This window comes from Aegilops tauschii, chromosome 7, assembly GCF_002575655.3.
Source record: "Aegilops tauschii subsp. strangulata cultivar AL8/78 chromosome 7, Aet v6.0, whole genome shotgun sequence".
Classification (NCBI taxonomy): domain Eukaryota; kingdom Viridiplantae; phylum Streptophyta; class Magnoliopsida; order Poales; family Poaceae; genus Aegilops; species Aegilops tauschii.
This window is the reverse complement of record NC_053041.3, coordinates 365,174,835-365,179,868: the sequence shown is the minus strand read 5'-3', so window position 1 is coordinate 365,179,868 and position 5,034 is coordinate 365,174,835.

Sequence of the window (5,034 nt, the reverse complement as noted above, 5' to 3'; positions counted from 1 at the left end):
TGTGCATCGATGGTGGCGCCTCGTTGCATTCTTCTCACTACCAACTTAAACAGTGGGTGCGCGAGATCAATGCGACGGAGCCATCGATCGATGCCCAGAAGCCACTGAAATGGTCCAACACGCCTATCATTTGTGACGCTGAGGATCACCCTGATCGCACAACTGCGGTCGGGTGCTTGCCGTTGTTGGTTTCACCATTCGCAACCTCAAGGTGATGAAAATGTTAGTTGACAGTGGGGCCGGCCTGAAATTGATCTCGCCCAAGGTGATCAAGAGACTGCAAATCCCTGATAGAGATCTCGAAGAGAGGGCACGTTTCAAGGGATCAATCCGGGGAGAAGCCAGCACAAGGGTAAGATCGCACTACTAGTCAGATTTGGTGATGAGCTAAACTACAGGACAGAGAAGATCATTTTTTATGCCGCGAAGATCCCATTGCCGTATAACGGGATCCTTGGCCGCCCAGCACTAGCCAAGTTTATGGCGGTGTCACACTACGCCTATAACACACTGAACATGCCCGGCCCGATGAGCATCATCACTGTTGGCTCCGACAAGAAAGATGCGCTCATCTGTGCCGACCAACTCTACCGGGAGGCAGTGGTAGCACCTGTCGCCAAGGCAATTGCTCCTGCCACTGCAGCTCCCGGAGAGAAGAAGACCGCAAAGACCTCTTGCACCGGCAAGACCTCTTGCACCGGCAAGATCTCTTGCACCAGCAAGACCTCTTGCACCCACTCCGGCAAGCGCGCCTCCTCGAAGTGTTGCGATCCTGTCGAGAACGTGCCAGAGAGCTCCACCGGCAAGACCAAGAAATCCAAGGCAGCACCACTAGAGACCAAGAAGGTGTCTGTCAAGGAGGACGGCACGGGCGGAGCTTTCACTATAAGCTCCACCCTTGATAGCAAATAGGAAAGCGGGCTCATCGCCTTCCTATGAGCGAATGTCGATGTGTTTGCATGCCAAGCATCTGACATCCCCGGCGTTCCGAGGGAGGTGATTGAGCACCATCTTGTTGTCTATCCTCAGGCGCGGCCCGTCAAGCAGAAGGTCAGGCAGCAAGCTTTGGAGCGGCAAGAGTTTATCGTCGAAGAGATTAGGAAGTTGGAAGCAGCAGGTTTTGTTAGAGGAGTGCTCCACCCAACATGGTTGGCCAATCCGGTGGTGGTGCGCAAGGCGAACGGGAAATGGAGGCTGTGCATTGATTATACGAATATCAATAAAGCCTGTCCAAAGGATCCATTCCCTTTGCCACACATCGACCAGATTGTGGACTCCACTACCAGGTGCGACTTGCTGTCGTTCCTTGATGCCTACTCAGGATACCACTAAATCTTCATGACGAAGGAAGATGAAGAAAAGACCGCATTTATCACCCATGTGGTACGTATTGTTTTATACGAATGTCTTTTGGGTTTAAAAGCGCTGGTTCGACGTTTGCAAGAGCGGTTCAAATTGGTTTTGAGCCCCAGCTCCATAGAAATATGGAAGCTTACATGGATGATATAGTAGTCAAAACCAAGGACAAGGCGACACTCGTGCAAGATTTGGAAGAAACATTTGCAAATTTGCGCAAGATCAACCTCAAGCTCAACCCTGAGAAGTGTGTGTTCGGTGTCCCATCTGGCAAACTTCTCGGGTTCTTTGTGTCTCGGAGTGGGATCGGGGCGAGCCCCGATAAGATCAAGGCGATATAGCAGAGTGAAGCACCAAGACGAGTCAAACATGTGCGTCGGCTTGCTGGCTGCGTTGCTGCTTTGAGTAGGTTCATCTCCAAATCTGCTGAGCGCGCCCTGCCCTTTTTCAAGATTTTGAAAAAGGCACGACCAATAAAATGGACTCCGGAGACAAGGGCAGCGCTGCAAGATTTGAAGAGGTAGCTCTCCTCTACGCCAATACTAGTCGCGCCTAAACCGCAAGAACCATTGCTGCTATATCTAGCGGCAACGAATCAAGTGGTCAGTGCTGCGCTAGTGGCGCGGAGGGAAGTTGATGAAGAAGCAGTAGCAGTGGCGAAACTGTCAGATGACGAGCCAGAGCTCTCCCCGATAGGGTCTGGTGCCGGCAAGGCAGGACCCCCGGTAGAGTCTGGTCCCGGCAGGGCAGAGTCTGGTGCCAGCAAGGTGGGATCTGTGTCGGCGTTCTCGGAAAGGGGGTACCTAGACTTGCCTTCCAGTGGCCCACGGCGTGGCTCCGTCAACGGCCCGGTACGGCCCAGCTTCAGCAACAACAACCCAAGACCCTCGTGAGGGGCCAAGCCTCATGAGGCGGGCGACACCAAGACCTCCCTGGGGGCGGCCTCCCCAGCTTGGCTCCTGAGGAGCGGAGATATCTATGCAAGCTGCACCTCATGAGGTTCATATGACATGAGCCATGATGACCAAGGCCAGGCAGGCGCCAGCGGGTGCAGTTTACCGGTTTCCTCTTTTGTGCTAAGGAGGCAAGCGCAAGCATGGAGTCCCAAGGAATCAAGCAAAGGTTTCCATTTTGGTGCAACAAGACCAAGACTGCCAGGACGGCAGGACAGAGGTCATCGTGGAGCCCACCACAGCGTCACCACAAGATGCTTTTGCAGGCGAAGACTGCTTTTGTCAGGATGACTTGTATCAGTTGTCTCCCTTTGAATTTGGCCGTTGTGGGATTCCTTCCCGCATATATTTGGGAAGAGGACCAAGGCCACTATAAATAGGACCTAGCCACCACCATAGAAGGGATCGGATCCATTCCACCCTGAGCAGCTCACCATCTCATCGAGCAAAAGAACACGTCACCTCCTGAGGCTATTCGACCACAGTACTAGTTCATCCACAGCCCCTTGAGGCCAATCCACCACAAAGCAGGAGTAGGGTTTTACACCGCAAGGTGGCCCGAACCTGGGTAAACTGGTGTGTCTCTTGTCCATTTGGTTCGTCGAGATAGGCTGTGGGATCAGTGAGCAGGCAGACTAGGGAGGATGAGTTTTTCGGACGCACCCCAGAGTTCGAACCTCTCAAGGGTCTGCGGAGCCCTGAATCCGACATTTGGTGCACCAGGTAGGGGTGCGTCGAAGATTTGCCGCTCCGTCCGCTGCACTCCGCCGTTCGGCCCTCATGGCGGACGCTCCTCCATCGACCAGATCGACACGCGCCGTCAGAAGAACCGAGGGCCTCCGGGCCTTCACCCCTGCCCTGCGGCGGGTGCGGTGGCCACCCAAGTTCAGGCCGGACCTGCCGCCCCGATACGACGGCGCGACGGACCCGGCAGGCTTTCTCCAGGCGTACGAGGAGGCCGTTTGGGCGGCCGGCGGTGACGACAAGGTCATGGCCATGGCCCTGGTGGGCGCGCCGCGCACCTGGCTTCTCAACTTGCCGGGGTCTTCTGTGGCATCCTGGGAGGAGCTGCGCGTCCTCTTCATCGCGTGCTTCGCGGCACCAGCACCCCACGTCGTTGCAGCTCTCCTCGGTGGCTCGCAGGCGCCGCCCTCGGGCCGCCATGCCAAGCAGTTCTTTTGCCAGGTGAGTGTCGCCCGTGTGCAGCAGGGAGCTCCCTCGGGATGGGCGGCACCCAAGGCCGACCTCACCTTCGACTCAAGAGACCACCCCGCGACCATCGCAGGTGCGGGCGCGCTTCCGATGCTCTGCACCCCCACCATCTGCAACGTGGCGGTAACCAAGACCCTCATCGATGGTGGAGCTGGCCTCAATGTGCTCTCCGTGGAAGCTTTCTGCCTGCTTCACGTACCGCATGGCCGGCTCCGCCCTACCAAGCCATTCTCCGGGGTTGCCGATGGCTCCACCAGCCCCCTGGGGCAGATTGGTCTCCCCGTCTCCTTCGGCACCGGCGACAACTACCGCACCGAGCTTATCGACTTTGACATCGCCCGCATCAGCCTCCCGTGCAATGCCATCCTCGGGTATCCGGCCCTGGCCAAGTTCATGGCAGCAACTCACCCTGCCTACAACCTCATGAAGATGCCGGGGAGCAGCGGCGTCCTCACCATGGTCGGAGACACCAAGGAAGCCCTGACGACCCTCAAGCTCGCCTTCAGGGCCGCGGCGGCAGCACGCCAAGCTGATGGAGGGGCCCCTGAGGTCCTGGGGGCTGCGCTAACAGAAAAGAAGCAGCTGTTCTCTCAAGATCGGGCTGAGACGAAGCAGGTGCCGGTTGACGAGGATGGGGCATCAGGAGCCACCTTCACCATAGGTGCCAACCTCGCCCCAGACCAAGAAAAGGCGTTCGTCGACTTCTTGCGTGCAAACAAGGAAGTGTATGTGTGGGAGCCCAAGGATCTGGTCGGAGTCCCAAGAGGGGTAATCGAGCATCACCTAAGGGTGTGCCCCAACGTACGCCCAATGAAGCAGAGGGTGCAGCGGCAGTCCATAGAGAAGCAGTCGTTCATCGTCCAAGAGACCTGCAAGCTGCAAGATGCTGGTGTCATTCGGGAGGTGCGGTACTCGGAATGGTTGGCGAACCCGATCATCATCCCCAAGAAAGGCGGGAAGGAACGCATGTGCGTCGACTTCACCAACCTTAACAAGGCTTGCCCTCAAGACCCCTTCCCGCTTCTGCGCATCGACCAGATCATCGACTCCACCGCCGAGTGCGACCTGCTGTGCTTCCTGGATGCATTCTCAGGCTATCACCAAATCAAGATGGTGGTGCAAGATGTTGAGAAGACGGCTTTCCAGACCCCATTGTTGGGGAACGTAGTAATTTCAAAAATTTCCCACGCACACGCAAGATCATGGTGATGCATAGAAACGAGAGGGGAGAGTGTTGTCCACGTACCCGCGTAGACCGAAAGCGGAAGTGTTAACACAACAAGGTTGATGTAGTCGTACGTCTTCACGATCCGACCAATCCAAGTACCGAACGTACGGCACCTCCGAGTTCAGCACACGTTCAGCTCGATGACGTCCCTCGAACTCCGATCCAGCCGAGCTTTGAGGGAGAGTTCGGTCAGCACGACGGCATGGTGACGATGATGATGTTCTACCGACGCAGGGCTTCGCCTAACCACCGCTACGATATTATCGAGGTGTAATATAGTGGAAG